This window comes from Lemur catta, chromosome 16 (assembly GCF_020740605.2).
Source record: "Lemur catta isolate mLemCat1 chromosome 16, mLemCat1.pri, whole genome shotgun sequence".
In the NCBI taxonomy this organism is placed as follows: Eukaryota; Metazoa; Chordata; class Mammalia; order Primates; family Lemuridae; genus Lemur; species Lemur catta.
The window spans coordinates 26,941,249-26,963,782 of NC_059143.1; the positions used below are offsets into that span (position 1 = coordinate 26,941,249).

Here is a 22,534-nt window from a genome sequence, read left to right on the forward strand (position 1 = left end):
TAATTGTCCTAATTTATAATGGGGAATAAATCTGCATGTGCTGCCATTTCTAGGCAATCAGAGAGACACTTAACAGCATGTGATGTTGCTTCCATTGTGCTTGATAAGGCCATCCAGCTGTTCTGCTGCTGCTGTTATGCTGTGAAGCACATATTTGTCAACTAAAAAAGACAATAAGAAATTTGAGCATTAAAATGTAGCATTGGAACTTTGTTAAATTATGTTCCACTACTGTAATTGAGCCTGGAACCTCCTTGTATTTGGTATTCTTTCTGGTTAAAGCTTTGACAGACCAAAGGAATTCTACTCTGAAAGCATAAGAATAAAAAAAAAAATCCTTTCTGATATATAGATGTTGTAATTGATAGGAGTTTACACTGTAGCATAAAACCACCAGAGCATTCTCATGAAGCAGAAAGCTATTGGGTTTAGAAATAGAGAGGGGGTATGTGTGTGTGTGTGTGTGTGTGTATATTGCATTGGTTGTAACAAAGTATAGTAAAAACATTTGTTTTAACTTAAAAATTGTATGTTAAGGTGTATGTGAGTTAAAATAAGCATGTTTCTGAAGTTTCTTTTGAATGGGAAGAATTACTTTTCTTGAGGTAATTTGTGCAATGGCATTGATGTAGAAGACGTGTGACTGTCCCTAAAGTTAGGATGATGGATCTGCCAGCTAAACTAGTGTGTCAATGCTTGAAAGAACCATTGTCCTTATTGGCAGTATTATCATTAACTTGATCATTAATAATTATTTCAAAGATCCCGCAAGTGTCAGAATGTTCATATATTGATAATAACTATGCCTTTGTGAATACCAGAGAAATGGAAGAGTAAAAATAAGCTAATTAGCTTGAAAAACACAAGACTAAACTATAAAAAATGAGTCCTGAACTTTTGTTTTTCAAACAGTGGGAGCTCATGATAGGAAATTTATCAGAATTCTCAGATTGATTTGCTGAGTAGAACATAAGAAGGCTTATTGGCCCCGCTGTAGAGTACACAAAAGTATCCTAAAGGAATACTTTTCCATTTTTTTTTTTCTATATCTCTAGCATTTGTTCATTTGTTTTATCTTCACTATGAGAACCTGGTAATCTCTAGCATTTGGGTAATCATCTACTGATTTCCCTTTTCTTTTTTTTAATTTCAGAATATTAAGGGGGTACAATTGTATTTGTTACATGCCTTGAGTCAGGGCTATAAATGTGCCCATCACCCAGATAGTGTTCATTGTACCTGTTAGGTGGCACTCCTTCCCCCCCCCACTTGATTTCCGATGACTTTTACTTCCCTTTGTGCACTTGTGTGCCTATCAGTTCCAATTTATAAGAGAGTGCATGTGGTATTTTTTTTGCCATTGTTGAAATATTTTGTTTAGGATAATGGTCTCCAGTTCCTTCCAAATTGCTGCAAAACCCCTATGGAAGACAGTATGGAGATTCCTCAAAGAACTAAAAGTAGACATACCATGTGATCCAGCAATCCCAGTACTGAGTATTCACCTAAAGGAAAAGAAGTCATTTTATCAAAAAGACACCTGCACTCAAATGTTTATTGCAGCACAATTCACAATTGCAAAGATCTGGAATCAACCCAAGTGCCCATCAATTCCTGAATAGATTAACTAAATGTGGTATATGTATACCATGGAGTACTACTCAGTCATAAACAAAGATGAATTAATGCCTTTTGGCTTTCTCTTTTCTTTGCCCTCTTTGACTTCATTGCCCTTGGTTGTCAACCCTCAGGCTAGACCATCTTTTGTGTTTTTCTTCCTGCTGTTTTTCTCTCTAGGTCTACAGGAATGTTGTTTAGTCAGAATTCACAACAAACTGCACAGCCGGTTTTACTCTTTCACTTCTTATGAGTATTAGTGACTCGGGACTCTAACACTTTCAAGAAATGGTAGGTTAGGAATCCTTTTATTTGCAACAAAAATTCAATTTATAAGGTCTGTTATTCCTCACATAACAAGGACTCTGGAGACAGGTGGTCTCTGGCATTGATTCAGTGGCTTAAAGTTTTCAGTGCTGGTATCTCTCCAATTCTCTTACTTTTTTTCTAACCATTTCCCTGATTCTAGGCATTACATTTGCATTAAAGTAGGCAGAAGAAGGGAGGAGGTCCTGGCAATTGTAACTCCCTCTCCCTCTTTTTAAAAACATGAAAACTTCCTCAGAGCAGCCCCTACACCCCACTCAGTAGTGTTTTATATCAGTGGTCCCCAACCTTTTTGACACCGGGGACCAGTTTCGTGGAAGATAGTTTTTCCACAGGCAGGAGATGTTGCCACCTGGGCTCCACTTCAGATCATTAGGCATTGGATTCTCATGGGGAGCGTGCAACCTGGATCCCTCTCATGTTCAATGTGCAATTTGCAGGGGGATTCGCACTTTTATAAGGGTCTGATGCCACCAGCTCATCTGAGGCAGGGGCAGGGCTCTGGCTGTGATGCGAGTGGTGGGGAGTAGCTGTGGGTGCAGGTGAGGCTTTCCTCACTCACCTGCTGCTTGCCTCCTGCTGTGCAGCTGGTTCCTGTCTGGCCAGGGGTTGGGGACTGCAGTTTTATATGATATTTATTGTCCTGAACTTTATTATGTGGCCATGCTAAGCTCCAAAGGAGGCTGAGAAGGTAAGCATTTAGCTTGTCCAACTGATACAGCAGAAGGCAGCAAGGGAGAAGGGGATTGGAAATGAAGTCAGCCTTCAACTGTAGTAGCAGAAGTAGGGGAAATAGAATTCACTTTTTATATAGAAAGGAGGTGGCTATACTTTGACCTTCCTGGAGCAAAAAATATATAGAACATCCAGTGGAATTGGGATGAGTTGGGGAAAGAAGGTGAGAGAGATTAATAGTAGACAACTTAGAAAGACTGGCCACAGTTAGACTGGGGTTTTATTTGGTAAAATGCTTAAGAAAATTTTGTGGCTATCTGGAAAAGTAGAATCTAATTTCAGTAATTTAGCACTGTCTGGGTCAAGATTAATTCTATTCAGTGCTGAAGCAGTCTAAACTCAGCATGGCTGTGAACAGTTTCTTCTGTCAGGCTGAATATTAAGATACCCTGGGTGATTGTAGTGACACTATTTTTCATATTTTTCCCATGATTTAAGCTCAGAGGGTTAGCCTACTACTACCATGGGCCAAATCCAGTAGGGTGCCCACTAAATCCAGCCACACTCATTCTCTACTGTATTATCTGTGGCTGCTTTTATGCTCCAGCTGCAGAGTAACTGCAACAAAGACCCAGTGGCTCTTCTAGCCTGAAATATTTGCTGTTTGACCTCTACAGAAAAAGTTTGCTGACTCATGATCTATCTTATAAGCTGGAAAAGGCATATAAATAAAATCAAAGATATAGACATGTGCTATAGTTAGACTTATTCTAAGTGTGGTAAAAAAGGATTTGGTTTAAGCATTTATTCTTTACTGTGAATGAGGATTGGTGTAAATTTTAGACCATTATAAAAAAAAATGGTTTATTTGGCATAATTGGTTTAAGATTTTTTTAATCACCAAAAGATAGGTTGTATTTGCAGCACTTTACTATCAAGGAAAGAAGAAAGGAAGACATGATACAAAAAAAAAAAATGACTTCCATGGTTTTTATTCCAAGTACATTTTCATTGTTCAGGTACAAATCTCCTTTACAGAATAAACCTGTCAAGATTAATATAGATGATTTTACAGTACATAAAACTCTATAAAACTTAGAAACATAAAACGAGGTTATAATTTAAAACAATATAATTTTAACTACAGATACATTTACCTATCATACATGAATGATTCAGACTCTTTCATATACATGAAATCAGATAATTTCAGATCATTTTAAGTCTGTTTCAGTGTGAGAAACTATATCCATGAATTCTGATTTTTGGCATTTTAAAGATGTATTATACTTCATTTATGGGTTTTTTTGTTTTAAAAGTTCTAATAACTTAATTTATTGATCAACTATACAAACACAGACCAGTGTCTTAGTAAAAAGAAAATATATTTTATATGTTTGCATTAGGATCAGACTTTTGAAAGATTTGCTCTTACAGAAAAAATTGTGAATTTATTATTAAAACATAAAAATTTTTGGTAATTTTCAGTCTTTAAACAAAGAAAGCTTATTTCTGAGAACTTAACTACATAAATGAATATGCTATTTACAAAACCAAGCAGTCTTATGAATGTAGGAGATTTTTGTCTGTGAATGAGTGAAAGGAGAGATAAATCTGAAACTTAAAGAGAAATATGTCCAATAACAGTAATTCTGAAACATAATAATATAAGACACAGGAGATAGCCATTAGGAAAGTTGATTAATATTTGAGCTAATTATATTTGTATACCATGTAACTCTGATCAACAGTGGTATCAAAAGCTTGCAGAAGGAAAGTACTAAAGTCTAATGTTTGCTGGCTTCATTGTTTTAACTGGCACAGCAAGGGAAGTAACAGTGAAGAAAGTACAGTGGGCTTTAAAGTCATAATCCTGTTTTAACACTGACTAGCTGTCTGACCCCATGGGAAAGTTACTGAACTTTTCTGAGTCTCCTTTTTTTATCTGTATTATGTAACTAACTAATAATGCCTTCTTTGCAGGCCTGTTGAAATTTGATAGATTCTTTATGTGTGTAAGGAACCTAGCAATGTCTTATACTTAGTTGGCACTGAATAAAAAATAGCAGTTCTCAGTTTTACTACTGTTAATATGGATGAGGGATGAGATAACTAGGCCTTCTGTTTCCCATTTCTGTGCCTTTCTTCACTGGGGTTTTGATGGTTTTCATTAGGTTATTCAAGTCCTTGGGTTGCTGAGAGGCCCAGTAGAATAGTGAAATTGATCTGTCTTCTGCTTTACCTTCTAATCTCTATGGAAGCGGAAACCTCTCTTTACCACTTGGATGTGTTGGGTGTTCATTGGGAGAGGAAACTAAGTTTTAATTTCCTCTCCCAGAAACCAGACTGACAGAGATGGTTGTGTTTTTTTTTCAATTCTGGTCTGTTTCCATTATCTCTCTGGTTTGGACTTAGTAAATTCGAAGAGTTTTAGAGGTACTTGTAGCTCACATCCTCGAGCCTGTTGCATGAGTGATTATTTTAGAAACCTTGGTCTAAGAAGAAAGAATTTTAAAGGAACTAGCTTTAATCTTTTTGAGGACTGTTTTAGAATGAACTGAAGGTTTCAGTATGTGTGTGTTGAATATAGATTAGAGAAAGTTCACAAGAATTTGATCTAATGGTGTAAAAGAAATAATTGATTCTGAATAACAGCAATACTTCAGGAATATCTAAAACTTTCTGTTTAACTATACATCTCATCTCTGCTATAGAAGCCAGACTGCCATGCTCCACCACCATAATCCATTGGACTTTTACCAAGGATAGAAAAACCACACTGAAGGAAGCTCTATCTTATCTGGGTGGGATGGTGTGGGAGGGTAGGGAAGGAGAGTAGAAATAAGTTTCATGAGAAAGAATATAAGTTTCAATAGAAAGGGTAAGTCTCTCCTTTTTAATTAATCTTTCTGGCCCTTCATAAGAGAAGGCAGGAGATTTTCAAGTCTCAGAAATCGTTTTGGGAAAATTAAAAATCTACTTGCAATGAAGAGAAGGGACCTGGAAAAGGAAAGGATGTTTTGGTGTCTGGCTATGCAATGTACTAATATAAGCACCTTATCAACTTTGATGAATCTTGGCCTTTCTGTATGAATAAATATTGGGTTTTTGTTTTCTGTGTTTACAAAATGAGTTATTTAGTGATAGAATATATTCTGTGTACTTAGGTAAGGCCATTTTATTCTATGGCCTTAACAAGCCCTAGAAAATGCCGTTTTACTAATCTAATAATTATCCTTGACACTGTAGAAGTTGTACTACTTAAGACCATTTTATTTACTTAATGATGCTATATAAATTTAGCAAGTTTTGGACCCTTGTTATTGTCTAAAACCTGCTAAATTGTCCCGGAATGTCATTCTAAATCAGAGTAAGAGATTAAATACCTCTATTTGTATTACAGAGAAATAAGCATGCTTAAGAAAAGAACTGATTGTTATTAGTTTTGTTGTTGCCTAAACCATTCTTAAAGATTATTTTTGTTTTCTTAAAAATATTTAGATATTAATGCTAAGCACAGGGAAGAATTGATGACAAATGTCTGTAGAAAGTGAAGAAATTATATAAATTTATCCACATACTTAATTTCATTCCAGGAAGAGCCTTTAAGGAGTTGTTACCCTTTGATAATGAGTGATATGTATACTTTACTTTTATAGAACTTATCTAGGAAATAAGAATGAAAAGAAGTACTTCTCATCCATTTTGGTCCCCTATGTATGTACTTTTCTTACATGAGAGTTCCTGAAGCTGTCATATGGATAATAATAAACTTATTGTGTCTAGCTTTTAAACCCATTGCAGATTAGAAGCAGAAATGAGAATATTAAAGCTGACAAGGGAATTGACAAAAAAAAAAACTATTTAGAAAAACACATAAGAGCTGAAAATACACAGCAGTCTAGAACCCTACCAACCTAAATAAATCTCAAGGATGTCATATGTTAAACACAGCATAGCACTGTGGAAGGCTTGAGCTCAGAAGTTCGAGACCAGCCTGAGCAAGAGCAAGACTCGTCTTTACTAAAAATAGAAAAATTAGCTAGGCGTGGTAATGCATGCCTGTAGTCCCAGCTACACAGGAAGCTGAGGTGGGAGGATTGCTCAAGCCGAGGAGTTTGAAGTTGCAGTGAGCTATGATGATGCCACTGCACTCTAGCCCAGGCAACAGAGTGAGACACATTTTTGAGCAATAATTTTTTAATATTATTTTGTATTATTTTTTGATGAGATTTACATTTAGCAATCTCTCTACCTTGTCTGAGATCCTTTTAATATCTATGGTGTGCTCATTTTATAATAAGATAAATAGTTTAACATTCTGGGCTAGATTTTGCTTTGGTTTTGATTTCTTTGGCTTGCTGGAAGGCTCCAGATGTGGAGTGTGAAACCTCAGCACCCCAGAGAGCAACTTCTATGTTCCTTTATAATGAGTGACACTGGAATTCAAATAAATGTGGATTGGAGCTTCTAAACTTACCCTAGTGGCTAAGATGTTCATTTATTTTTGATGTCCACATGGAAATAAGCTCAGCAGACTGAAATTCAAAAAACATTTATTTTCTATATCTTAGTTTAATTAAAATTTTTATTAGTGATGGTTCTATACTGGGTAAATAGTACTAAATCTGTATAGCATCACTTAAAATTATTTTGGGTACATTGGTTCTGTGCCTAAAAAAAGAAAAAGTAAAAATTAAAAAAAAAACTACTTTGAAAATTTTCAGCAGTTCTTGTGTGAAGAAATAGACTTTCAATAAATCAATATCATAATAATTATTGTTCAGGAGAGTTCATCATTCTGTTTAGCCTTTTACATTACTGATCTCTCTTAAAGCGCTATTCTGATGTAATCTTTTCAGTTAAATCCATTTGCCATACCACAACTTATAATTGCTTTGATTTGAAGAATATAATGAATGACTTTATTATTAATCAGTAGGAAATTTGTCTTAGTGTTCTCAACCTTAGAATGGCTTCCAGTTATGAATAGGTCAATGATTCAGATGGTAACATTCTCACTTCAGTTAGAAACCTATACAAAAACATTTCTTCTTTTTTTTAAATATTTATACCCAAGATTGTGCGTGTCCAAACTGTGTAATTTTTCAGAAGTAGTAAATCTAATTCTGATATAGTTATGCAATGATTAGAAACTAAAGAATATCTGAACTTGATTTCTCTGTAGATAAGATGGTCACCTCCCCCCTGCCCCAATTTTATCATCTTTCTTTAATACAGAAATCTCAGGGTACTGAGCATTTTGTTTTCTTGAATCCCTAGGCTTGTGAAGAGCAAAGCAAATTGGAGAAAGAGTTTCTCTTATCAAAACAGTTTCAGGCAGTCCTTGAATTTCTAAATAAATGTAGCCTGGAAAATCCAGGTATCTAAAGATAATACTTGTGTTTCAGTTGGTCATATTTTCAAGTAGTTGCTATGATGTATGTTTTATTTTTTGACCATACCTGTAAGACTTTTTCTACACAAAAGCCGTAAACACAGGAAAATTGACAACAGGCAAAGGAGAAAAGTGGATGAGAGAGATGAAACCAACAGAAATGGAGGCAAGAAATAGCAATTGCCCTAATGAGAAATTTGCACTGAAGAAAGTTTGACAATAAAGAGAGCCTGTGACGACATAGTGACAAAAGAGAATAGTTACTAGTTGAGTGCAGAGAAAAGTTGCCAGATAGCCACCCCTGTCTCACATTAATATCCCCAAGGCATCAGTGAGGCAGACTAAATGCACAAGGTCTAGTTCAGCAGTCTAGCAGCAAAGGGAGTGTGAGGAGGTTTGACTATGACAGTGTCATTGTTTAGAAACATCACAGCATTTAGAAGTATATTCTTCACATAACATTTTATGTAGTTTGACATAGCAGAGAAGTAATTTGAGATGGTGATAAGGCAGCTTTTTTCCTCTTATTAAATTGAAAACCAATTGTATGAAAAGTCCTATTGGTAAACCTGTAGTTCACTAGAAATTGGATTTCTCAAATGTAACTTATCTCAGTGTGTGATATAATAAGAAGCACTGTGGTATTTTGGAAAGAGCACCAGAATTACAACACTTGTAACTTGACTTAGTTCTGCCTTTAAACTATAGCCGTATGACCTTAGATAAACCTCTGCGAGTCTTCAAAGTTCATCGTACGTAACATGTTGATGATATCTGAAGTATTTATCATACAAGATGATCAAATGAAGTAAATATGTAACTCTTTTAGAACTATAAATTTGTATGAAAATACAAGGTTTACAAAATATTTTCTTGCCCTGAAAAAGTTTATAACATACAAAGTTGTTGTGAAGACATATTTGATAAATCTTTCAAGTGTTATCTTTTATTTCAGATGTTTTCTTCTATTTGAAGATTTTTTTTTTTGCCTTTAGAGCCCTCATTCAGATTTCTGTAACTAGCTTTCTAATTTTTGAAGAGGCAGTGTAATTTTTGAAGCAAAATGTTTTTTGATTATGTGAGGGAATTAAATTTTTTGAAGCAGTTGTAAGGAAGCTTGTTGCTAAAAGAAGTCAGCTAGTAATTGCTAAGGCATCTCAACATCGTGTTGTTCTGACAAGGCATAGAAGAGATCTCAAGGAAAGTAATGCAGAAATAAAACTGAAAAAGGTATGATTGGATGAAAGCTACATAAGAATATTTTATAAATCTGGGTCAGGATTAGACTTCCTTACATAAAATAAGAAAGGCCAAAGTAACACTACTCAAAACAAGATATATATTTCTTTTTCCTGTAAAAGGCATCCAGTACCAGCAATTTGAGGCAAGTGTGGTGACTTCATAGATTTTTAGGGAGCAATACTTTTTCTGTCTTGGTACTCCAAGCTTCAGTCATTGTGTGCACATTAAGTCAGCAGGATAGAGTCTGTTAATTTTGAAAAGTTTGTTCTAAATTTGGTTTCAATTTCATTTCTCAAAGTGGTTGAACTTAGAAATACAATTGATTTTTGTTTATTGATTTTATATCTTTTGCCCTTGCTAAATTTGCAGTTATTAACTATTATTTTACAGATTCCTTAGGATTTTATCTGCAGTCATGTCATCTGCAAATGAAAAGTTTTAGTTCTTTTTAATCTTTATGTCCTTTATTTCTTTTTCTTGCCTTACTGCAGGACGTTCAATTAGGAACTAAATAGAAATGAGAGAGAATATTCTTGTCTTGTTTCTTAGGGAGAAATACATATTTCATCCTTAAGTTTGATGTTGCGGGTTTTTGGTTTTTGATAGATGCCTTTATATCACTTTTATTCCTAGTTTGCTAAGAGGTTTTGTTGTTGTTTTCTGTTTTCTGCTTTATAAAATCATTAATGGGCATTGATTATTCATAGCACTTGACATTCTATTATATATTGTGTATTTCTCTCATATGACATCATTTCTGTTTTGTATGCTATTGTATACTGAGAATCTAATACCTGGTACTCAGTATATACTCAAATACCTGTTACATGAATGAATTGTTGGACCATAGTTGCTTGATCAGAGAACATCTGACTCTTGAGAGAAAATTTGCACGTTACTGCTAGAGCTGCATCATGTGGTACTCTGCCACCTCCTGGTGATAGTATATCTAAATTGCAATAAAAGCTTGGGAGATAAATAAACATGTCAGAGCTAAAGCTGCAAATGACTGATGTGACCAGTTAAATAATTTAAAAATAAACATATACTCATTATATATAACAAGACTGTGTTTGAGATTTAGGAAATATATTTCACAGTTAGTAGTTACCGAAGTGTTTTCTGTTTTCCTGAATGCTAGAAGAAGATGAAGGATCAGTTAAATATGTTAAAGGAATAGAATAAATTGGGAAAGTTGATAGAAATAGACAGAGAGCAAAGGCATATATTCTGTATTTGAATTTCTGCTCTGTCAGCATTTCCTTGCTGTAAGGTACCAGCTAAAGTTGAATTTTAAAGAACAAGGATTTTCTCACATCTTAATATCTTGTACTAAATATTTAATATATTGCAAAGAAGTCCAGCTTGTGGCCAAGAATGAAATTTAAGGCTTGTTCTTAAAAATTCAGTTCCTTGGTTACACAGAATTCACTGAAACATAAGTGTAGATCTGAGTGGGATTTCTCTGTTACATCAGACCGCTTCTTAGAGTGAAACCATCTATCCTTTACACTGTTATGATTACCACTATGTATTTTTGTTTCTTAGCCTCCCTGTGAAAAAATGGACCATGTGCCAAATATGTTAGTGAAAGTTTTTAAAAATGCAATTCAAATATTAAAATTTTCTTACTGATATTAAAATGGTCAATCTCGTAAAATGTTAAAATTTTACATAAAGGGTAGCCCTTCTTATGATCACAATACTCTAGGGTGATAGTGTTGGGAGTACTGTTTTAGTAATAAAGATTATCGTGTGGATAAGTTCCCTACAAGGCCCCATGATGGTAATACTCCTAGATTTTGTCTTTAAAGAAAACTGCTGAGAGGCAATAATTTTTTTTGTATGTGTCCCATTTTCATTAATGCATGGTAATTGATGGAGTTGCAGTGACTTGTAGCAGTAATGAGTTCTAAACATAATAATGCACTCTTTTCTAATAAGTGAGCACTGCTGGGGTTTAAAAGCATACTAAATCAGTTGCTTTAGTATGAATTTATTAGTTTTTTTCAGCATTAGCTTTAATAGTAGTTATTTACATAAGCGTACATCCCATTAACCACCATCAGGGCTGGAAAACATGCTGAACTGTTCATATTTTCATATAATTATTGAACATAATGGTTTCATTTGCATTTCTAAACAGTGATGTTTCTGTCAGCCTTGGAAATAGTGTCTTTACGCAGTCCCTATTTCACATCCACTTATTTGACATCGTTAAATTTTATGCTAATGTGCTTCCCTAGAATATCATCAGTAGGACAGATGCTTGTGCTTTAATATACAAATCAGGGATGCTTTTCCATCCCCCAAATGGCAAAGGAAATTTTAAAGAATCTGCAATTTTAGATATAGAGCCTGTCTCCATATAAATGGGTTTACAAAATAAAACGTTCAGGGTTAAATGTTATAATCTGATTGTCTCTTCAAAATGTTTCATTATGAATAGTTATCTACCTGACTAGGGTTAGTTTTGTTGTCTTCAATGAGGAGATGAGTCCTAGTGAAGGTTTTGTTGCTTATGAATATTTAGAATTCTGCTTCTGAAATATTGATCTTGAGATGCAAGTTTTTCAGTGCCTTTGAATATATCAGGTCACAGTGTTAGTTCTTAAATTATTCTCTATACTTCTATTCCTTTAATCTCCTTTAATCTCCTAACCTTATGGCGGAAGCTGTTACGTTAATGCTCTTGGGCATCTTAGCTTTTTGTTTGCATTTAGAAAATGTTCAATGTAAAAGTATGAGTTACTTGGTGGAAGAGGCATGTCAAGTGAGGCAGCAGAACTAATATAGAAGGACAAATTTATGGAAAAACTCATTGCCTTTGGAGTATTATCAGCTTGCTTATGTGTACTATCAGCTTTTGTTTCTCCAACATATGTGGTTGCTTTTGTGAATGCTGTCAATCAGATGACTGGAAAATTTTGAACAAGAGCAACCAACTCAAGAATTGTCTTGAGAATTGATTCAGATCTTTTTGGTGGTGGGTGGGTGGACATGAAGTCATTACCATTTTTTGGTCTTTGTAGGCAGAGTTTTAGTGTTGACTCTTAATGGACCTGCAGTGCTAGAGCTGACTCTGCACAGTTCAAAATGCAAGGTTGGCAGTCCAGCAAGATAGGGTAAAGAAGCAGCTTTGAGAGGAGTTCTTGCCCCAAATTACTTGCTAAAAATATATTAGATCTGATATAGCATAAAACTTATACAGCATAAAAGGATTATTTGGATAGAAATGTTATTCAGCTTAACAGGTCAGGAGGCAATGAAATTTTTGCAATGAGTTCTGTTCTTTGGGGAATTGCCAGGAAAGAAATACGATAATGGTTGTTAAGAGACTACTATAAAGGTGGAGTTTCATAGCTGTTCATTTTTACCCCAGTTTTTTCAGATTTTTCTATATGATCTCTTAAAATAGTCTGAGATTAGTACTTCTCACAGTTATGAGATCTTCTGAACTGTCATATTGAAAACATCGGTCATGCCCTACTATCTAGGGAAATGTAGCCTTTGTTGTTGTTGCCAGATCAGACATTGTAAATGAAAGTTTAAAAAATTCTGAAAATCCAGCCTCACTTATAAGTGAGGTAATATTTTCAACTCTTTATAAAATAGCTATTTGTGATTGCATTCTTAACCAACGATTTTTTCTTTGGTGGGGACAGTATGCCACAAGCTAGAGAAACACGTTCCCTGTCACCAAAAAATGCCATTTATATTTTTCCTCCCCATACACATTTCTTCCTTTTCTGGAAAGAGGTTTAACATTGAAATGAAAATTTCATCTGCCTATTCAGTATTAAAGTGCCATGATATTTAATCTGACATATTGCCCCTGAACAACTCTGTTGCTATAGAACTTTACTACCTTCAAGGCAGCAAAGGAGGCGTATTTTAGTGCTATGTGACTAGTTTCCAATCCATGACTTCAGAGGATAAAAGAATTCTAAATTATGTTTCAGGACAGCTTCTTTGTATGTTTTTTTGTAGAGTTAAAAATTCTAGACAAAGTCAGATATTTTCCATAAAGTACCAGCCAGTTGGGAGGACTTTACCTGTTTGGTTATATTTATTTCTTCTTTTATAGCCAGGGGAACACAATTACCACTTCCTTTTTTGGGATGATGAGAGTACTTAGAAGTAAACCTTCAGCACTGTGAGATGCATGAGCTCTACCTGTTCTGCAAGGCTACAGGGACTCTTTTTTTTTTTTCCTTTTTTTTTTCTTTTGGGACAGAGTCTTGCTCTGCCCTGGATAAAGTACAGTGGCATCATCATAGCTCACTGCAACCTCGAACTCCTGGGCTCAAGTGATCCTCTTGCCTCAGCCTCCCAAGGACCTGGGACTACAGGCATGTGCTGCCATCACCTGGCTAATTTTTCTATTTTTAGTAGAGACGGGGTCTCGCTCTTGCTCAGGCTGGTCTCAAACTCTTGAGCTCAAGCAGTTCTCCCACCTCGGCCTCCCAGGGTGCTACAGGGACTCTGGCATCCACTGTGTTGCACCTGTTCAAAGAAACTTTAATTTGGGGTATTTGATTTTTCTCTGCATACATTTTATTTTTCCATTGTTAGCTAGGACAGTAATTAATCTTAAAATTCTCCAGCCTCTAGAGATATTTGTAAATATAAATCTATTAATCTTTCCCTAACTCTATGCCTAGTGCTAGTATTTGAGGATATAGGAGGAGCTTAGGGACTACTTGATAATGCCTTATCAATTAAAAATTTTTAACCTATTTTTTCCTGACTTCAATACATGTCCATTATGGAATATTTTAGAATAATACAGAATATTGCTTCATTCTTGAAATCATCCGTGTGTTGCATATTCATGTTTTTCATTTAATCATCACTTGTATAGCTAGATAGATGCAAGTAGGTCTAATTTGACATCACAGTGAAAGTTAGAATTTTTCAGATCTCTTGCCTTTAATTTTGTATCAACTAGTTATATTTTATTTAAGGTAAAATATTAAACATCTTTTTTTTCTTTTTTATTTCAGCATATTATGGGGGTACAAATGTTTAGGTTATGTATATTGCTCTTGCCCCACCCGAGTCAGAGCTTCAAGCATGTCCATCCCCCAGATGGTGTGCACTACACTCATTATGTGGTTATATACCCATCTCCTCCTCCCCCGTCCCATCTGCCTGACACCCGATAATAAACATCTCTTTTAAGCACAGCAGAAAAGTCAGTCAAAAGACGTTTAATGCCGTATGTTTACAATTCCTGCCAGTTCAGTTGTGTAATGGTATTTGTGAAAGCTCTCTGCTTGGTTTTGTGGTTAAATGCTTAGGTTTTTCCAGTGGTCCCTTTCTGGTCCCTTCTCTGCAAAATGAGGAGAATAATAGTATTTACTTCAATAGGTTTATTGTGAAGATTAAATGAGATAATACATATTAAATGCTTTGTTTCTTGACTAAGCACATTAGAATCACTCAAACAATCTTATGTTGTCGTTTTTTTTTTTTTTTTTTCCTGTCATTGACTTTCTAAAAGTGGGCAAAGCTCAAGAGACCCTGGCTTCCTTTACTCTCTTTCCTCCTTCTAGTTGCTTGCTTCTCCAAGTGTAGTACAGGGATTTGTAATGTCAGCATCACCAGCAACACTGGGAGCTTGTGAGAAATGCAGACTCTCAGGCCTCATGCCAGACTTGACTTTTTCAGAATCTGGTTTAAACAAGATACCCAGGTAATCTGTACTTTAAAGCACTGTTTGTATTCATTTCTTGCAAAAAGGAATGTTTTATGTAAAAGACATAGGCAGTGGAGAAATACAAGCTTTTCCTGTCTTTTCTAAAATCTCACTTACAAATTTGTGCCTTTGGATGATGACGGGATGTGGAGTATAGTCTATTAACATGGATTCTGTTGCTATTAGGTAGATTATTCTGTAAGTGTCAGATGTGTGGTTCAAAGCTTCTGTGTGTATATTGATTTTTCATCTACTTGTTCTATCAATTATTAAGAAAGGAGTATTAAAATCTCTGAGTATAATTGTGGATTTATCTATTTCTCTTTGAAGTTCTGTCTTTGCTTTGTATGTTTTGAAGATCCATTTTTAGGTGCAGAAAAGATTGAGATTGTTATTTCCTCCTAATGAATTGACCCCTTTATCATGAAATGACTTTGTTTATTCCTGGTAATATTCTTTGCTCTGAAATCCACATCGCCTGATGTTTATGGACCCACTCTAAGTTCTTTTGAGGAGTGTTAGCATGTTATATCTTTTTATACCCTATAACTTTTGAATTAATTGTGTCTTTATATTTAAAGCACATTTTCTTAGCTAGCCCATAGGTGAGTTTTGCATTTTACTCAAATCTGACATCTATGTCTTTTAATTGGGATATTTAGAACATTTCCATTTTCTCTGATTCTTGATACAGTTAGATTTGAATTTTGTAATTCATCCCATTTGACCTTTGTTCATCTTTTCTTTTTTCTGGCCCTCTTTTGGATTAATTGAATATTTAAAAATTTTTATTTTATCTCTTTTGTTGGCTTATTAGCTATCTACTGTTCAATTTCCTGCAAAAATTTGTATAGAATGAGTTTTAATTTTTTCCCTTAAATATGTGTTTAAAATTCACTAATGAAGCAATCTGAGCCTAGAGTTTTCTGTTTGTTTTTCCCCCTTCTGACAACTTTCAGCCTTTCCCCCTTTTGATAAAGATCTTTCTCCAGAAGCATCACTGAGCAATCATCCTGTTGCTAGGTTTTGATTATGCCTTCATGCCAGGATGGACCTGGTAAGATTGCTGGTCTGATCTTACACTGGAAGAAGTAAATGGCAGATAGGAGTCAGTGTCAAAATCCTTTTAGCCACTTTTGAGCAACAAGGGAGGTTTGAAAGACTGGCTCTCAGGCTAAGTCTACCTGGAGTCCATTATTAAGTTCAATTTTGCCATCATTTCAAAGTGCCAGGCCAGCATTAATTCTGTTGGGAGTTGTACTTCTGCAAAAATTTAACAAGTAACAATTCAAAATTTAAAAAGAGAAAATACAAAGTAAAACAAACAGTAATATGGCAGTCCCAGTTTGCCATCTGCCTAGGCTTAAGGCAACCAATGGAATAAATCAAATGACCATAGGGAATTAGGTGAGACCTGTTTTAGTGATGTGACCTATTTTCTTATTTTGTGTATGTAAGTCTCAACTTTCTTAAAGGAATTTATTCAGATCCAGTGTGTAGTATTTGCAGTAGTACAGGCATTTCCTATTTAAGTAATAAGTATCTTATTTAAATAATAGATACTAAAGGATCTCTTAGATCACCTTCTGTCAAGTTACCAGCAAAAGCTACTGATGGTGAAATTTGAATTACATCATTATCCTGCCAAGTGAAAAAGGTGGATACTAAGTGGGGTAGGAGTCTCATTATGATATGGAGTCTTGTTCTGATGTCTTGAGAAAAGCTTTCTACAGCATAAAGACATCAGTTTCTCACCCTAGTTTGCAGTTTGAATGTTTCTGATTAGGTATTAGGTGATTTGGTGAAATTTCTGTGTGGCTCATACAGTAGGCATGAGACTTGTTTCTTAAAATTTTACTTAGTTTCAGTTTATAAGGCTCTAAGCACACAGTAGTTTCTGTTTTTAGTAATTCCATGAGAGAAAATTGGATTGGAGAAATCTAGAATTCAGAATCTAGTCTAGTCTATAGGTAGATACCAAGAACTTGAAAATAATACACAGATCTACAATCTAATAATAGGTGTATTATAGCTTTTCTGTAGAAACATAACTTATCGTCTCTACATTGATCATGTAGGAATCTCAGATTTAAAATCTCTTGAGGCTAGGAAGCCAAATGAAGGCAAACTTTAGATTTTACTTACAGGCTTAATGTTCCTGGGCCTGCAAGGAAGTGATAATTTTTATTCACTCACTGTGAGGCTGGGAACCCTTGAGGCCAGGCATTCTATGCACGTTTTCAAATATGATATTTCAGTCAAAGCCTTGGTAATATAATCAGTGTTTCCAATTGTATCCTGTTATAAAGAGAGAGCAGATTTTTATTGGACTTGGGCAAATAACCATAATGCCATAAGAATACTCATGAATAGTTTGAGAATTTTGGAGGAATCAAGTAGGAAGAAAAAGCAAATGCTTTGTTCAGAAAAGGATACTTTCTCAAGTTGCCGTAAACTATAGACAGCTTAAGGGAGAAAATTTCCTTAAATTTGGGAAACAGAATAAGTAAAGAACTAATAGTGTTTTAAATAAAAGTTATAAAAACATCTTCATTAGTTATTCAGTCTCACGTAATTAATTTTTGTTCTGCTTGATCTTGATTAGCAGTTTTATGAACCCATCAGTTTCTTTAATAGAGTTCTGGGAATTTTTATTTAGTCCATTGATCTTAAAGTTTTTAAGATCTTAAACTGTATTTGAGTATTTGTTAGAGTCTTTTCCATGAATGTAATTGTAAATGCTTTTAGAGAAAAATCAAAACAATAACTGTGGATGACCAAAACTTAGAATAGCCATGGTTAAAAATCTGATGAAAGTTCCCAATTGACAAAGAAAGTTATTTCTTTTACATATTTATCACATACAGCATTTTATGATAACCAGAATCATACCTAACATTACGACCATCAGTTTTATAAATTTGATATAATTTTTAAAATATATCAATAACATATCCAAAGATAACTTTAAAGAAGATTCAACATAATGAAAATTATGACTGATAACATATTAGATTTCTAAGAGTTTTATACAATTTTAGAACATTTATATCAATAACATACCCATAAATATAACTGAAAGAAGATCTAGTGTCATTTGTCATTCGACAGTGTTTCTCATACAATTTACCAAATAAGTCTATAATTTAATATATTTACAAAATGAGAGGTACATTCCCTGAGGCTCACCAGGGCCCAACAGGAAAATCCTAAAATTAATTCTAGGTCAGAAAGACTTAATTTAGAATTTTCATCCTGGGGAAGCTTGCCAAAGATGTCAAAATGTTTGAAACACTTGAATACAACAGGATCAGAAGTCACTGTGAAATAATAGTCATTTAACCAGAGTGATACTCAAAAGACTTGAAAAGCAATACAGAAAGTTACATGGATGTAAAAACTGTAATGCTTTCAAAGCTCGGTTATATTAAGTAATCAAGAACCTAATGAAGATAACATAGAAAATTATCCTAATAAAATGTAGATTTTTTTTTTTTTTTGTTTTGTTTTTTTTTTTTAGGCCAATTACCAAAAAGGTAAAGAAAAACCTGCAGTATGATTGCTTTTTCTTATGGGAAGCCCATTTAGATAACCTGGAAGTCCAGTTTGATTTAAAAAAGGTTACTTGAATTTAATCAGACACAGGAAGAGTGGGTCCAGGGTTATAAGTATATTAAGAGGAATGTAAAAAAGAAAACTAGTATCTCAAGCAACATGACACCTAGGGAAAAAAAACAAAAGCATGTGAGGTTTCTTTGTTATGTGAATCTATTCAGACATACCAAGAAAAGCCAAGAGTGCAGAATCAAGCTGTACTGGAGGAAAACATTGCATTTGTAGGCCTTCAAGATGAACATTTCAGTATCAGGCCATAACAATAAGAATTATAGAAAAAGTTACAGGAGCTGATGAAAAAGTTGAAAGAGAGAGCTGTCATCACAGGTCTTCCTAAGGGGAGAAAAAGATGCAGGCGATGACACATGACCTGCTAATCATGTGCTGTGAGATACAACCAGTGCAGCTTTTAAAAGATGAATCTGAGAAGCTTTAAGAGAAAAACTCTACCTCAAGAAATGAAATTATCATTCTAAATGAAGAGGACAGCATTTCTAACCTGAAACTAGAGAAGTTAAATGGATTTCAGGGAGAAATGTGGCAGAAATAGAAACTGTGCCATTTAGAATATGGCTGTTAAAGAAACAGATTTTAGAAATAAAAATCAAAACCTCTTGCAGTTTTACAAACAGATGATACATACTTCAAGAAAATCTTGTTTTGACATAAATTTTAGTTTTGTATTAGCATATTTTTAATATTAAATCTCAATCTTTAGATAGACATTAATAATTCCCTTCTAATTATAGCTAATTTGATCACACACAAAATTTCTTTCTTAAATTTACTATTCATGAACCTTTCTATACCTGCTCATACCTTTTACAACATGTTTAGACTTTCTGCTTTGTCTTATACTTATTTTTTAAATAACTAGTCATTCATTTTATTTGGGCTCAAAAATTTATGCAAGATTCTTTCTCATACAAATTATTTTCTTTTTTTAAACCTTCCTTACCAAAAATACATATTTATACCCATAACTTTTTTTTTTAATATGTCTTCATGGTAGTACCAATAACTGTTTTTTGTATCTCTCTCTCCTACTTAACTGGTTTTGTTCTATCCTGTTTCTATTTCCTTCCTGAATCTGTTTTTAAACATAAGTTAAAGATTTCAAATTGCATGAAAAAATGATTTATAAATAATTATCACATTTACATCTACCTAATTTATATATTTTTAACATTTATACCTAGATTGCATGTGAAAACTGAGATATTAGACAAAGGTAGTAGTCACTTTATTTCCCTGTTAATCATTTTTATAGTGTGTGAATATCAGGTGTTCACCTGGGTATTTTGTCAATATCTCAGAAGATATAACAGTTTTTAGTAAACCAACAATATTAAATTAGTCTTATCAAAGAATTACACAAAGATCATTCTGTTTTAGGCTTGGGTTTATAGTTTTACAACCTTTGTGTCAAACCCTGACACTTTAAATCATCTAGTAGAGACAAATAGGAAATTGTCTGACCAGTAAGCCCAGGCCAAGTACATAGGATGACAATTCTGAAGACATTTCTGTTTTATTTCACCAAAAAAATTAAAGATAGCCTGTTTATTAAAGATTTACTCAAATCACATGAACTAAGAGACACTTGGGTTAATTACTGAGCACTCATTTATCTAAGCCAATCTGAATAGAATTTCTCAAGGGATTTATGCCCAACCGTGCCAAATTTTACCGTGTAGACACAACATGATATATGTACAAATGTGTAAATACACCTACGCATATATATACACAGAAACAAAGATCTTATGACTTTCATTTTGGAATTTTAGTCACAATAAAATATACAAACTCACCAGTTTATAAAAGACAGATCCAAACTATATTTCTAACAAAATTGAAACCTCATGTGGCTAACTAAGCCTTATTTGTCCCTGAAGGTAATCTAATGAAGGCTGTGGACTAAAATTTTGGGTAAAGCAGTCTAAAGTTGTTTGGTTTTAAAAGAATTTTTTTCAATTTCAAATGAATTTATTTTTAAATTATTTTTCCATGGATAGTTTATCATCTGAAAACTAGGATACTATATTTTTAAGAGACATGGTCTTGTCTTGCTCTGTCACCTAGGCTGGAGTGCAGTGGCGCAATCATAGCTCACTCCAGCCTCAAACTCCTGGGCTCAATTGATCCTCTTCCCTAGCCTTTTGACTAGGTAAGACCACACACAGCTAATTTTTCTTATTTTTTATTTTTTTTTACTGACAGAGTCTCTCAGTGTTGCCTAGGCTGATCTTGAACCCACCTCAGCCTCTTGAGTTGCTGGGATTAAAGCATGAGCTACCATGCCTGGCTGGTTTAATTTTTCATTGTTTTAGCTAACACTGGCTGAATTTTATAAGAAAAACAAAATCTCTAAGTATCTTTGAATCTATTTTTTATTTGCTGGTCTGGTTTGCTTTACTAGTCAATGTGTGCAGGGAAGCATTTTAGCAGGGTTTTTCTTTCTGTTTTTGATTTGAGCTTTTTGTTTGTTTGTTTTTGGCCCTGTGTGGCAGACAAAACAATTTTTATACTGGACAGAAATACCTTATAATATTGCTCAGAGCTCAAGATTCTGATCTGTTTGTTCTGAGAGCCTAACTTTTATAAACATTTATCTAGTCTTTCCTTTTAGACCGTCAGTTGTTCAATTAACTATTAATATTTCATCACTCTAAGCAATTTGTTAAGTTAGACAAAGCCAAATTTACATTATAAGTAAGGGATGACTCTTAGGTTTATGTTGTTGGTTACTATGGAGCTGTTGTAAGTTGTAAAGCCATTAATTTGAAAGCCCATTTAAGACTTTTTAAAAAAATCTTGGCTGGAATGCCATAGCAGTGAGTTTGGTCTCGACACCAATAGAAAAGTCAGCATATTCAAAGTAGGCAGAGAAAACATACAGATAGAGAACTTAGAAGGCTCTACATACTCTATGGTTGAAAGGTGTTTTTTAGCAAGTTTGAATAATGATCGATTGACCTGTGACTTTTTCTTTATGTAAGTTGCTCATCAGTTTAAAAATGTGCACAAGAAGGGGCATAATATGTAGCCAGCTTGAGTCCCAGAAAACGTGGCATGCCTTAATGTTTGAGAATCACATTGTGTTTCTTATTAATCTCTTAAGAGCAAAGAAGATCCTATAAATCCTGTCAGAGTGTCAGGAGTTTGGACCATAGTTTTAGATGGTGGTGACTGTCCAAGTGGCTTTTAAATAGCCATACTGTGACCATCATTTGGAATGTTTATTTTGCTCTTAAAGGACTTTTAGAAACAAGCAAAGGAAAAGAGCCAAAATCATTTACAGACCTGCCTAACCAAATTATAAGAAACCAAGATAAGAGTGTTCATAAAAATTTCAACCCAGGCTTGCAGATTAAACAAATATTAGACTAGCCATGCAGACCAAAATTGAATTCACCAGAGAAGACATGCCTCGCAGATGGAATTTAAATTCTGTAGAAATCACTGTACTCAAACCAGAAATACACTTGTCCTTATATCAGAAATGACTTGCTAGAAAAAACAAAAAGTGTTTTATCATCCGAGGAGGGATATAAGGTCCTTTATTAAGGCACCATTATCCATATCAGATTCTGAGTAAAGTCAAGAGCTTCTACCAAAGAGAAGGAGGCTTGGCCTGAGAGAAGACTCACCAGGGCTGAAAAAGCAAGTTGTGGAAGTAGAGAGCTCAAAGGGCTCAAGTGTGTACCACACACTGGTTCCAAGAATTGCCAGTTCTTTCTAATAGTGATCTTTCTTCAGATCCCATTTCTGACACCATATATGTTAGCCTAGATAACAGAGAGAAGCTGTCTAAAAGAAAATGTTATTTATTTGGGAATAGGACATTGCAATGGAAATATATTTGCCATAGTAAATCATGTCATATTCGGGGAGGTAAAGGACGACAAAGATTTTTAAAGGAAAAATGAGCAAGATTACATAATTATCTTAAGATA

The 22,534-nt window shown here is 34.3% G+C and overlaps 1 protein-coding gene across 2 annotated transcripts in view; it reads left to right on the top strand.

Annotated features, from left to right (window-relative positions):
• The window catches only part of KIAA1328 (KIAA1328 ortholog), a 219,241-nt gene that overhangs the window by 34,277 nt on the left and 162,430 nt on the right, over nucleotides 1-22,534 (top strand). The window lies entirely within an intron of this gene.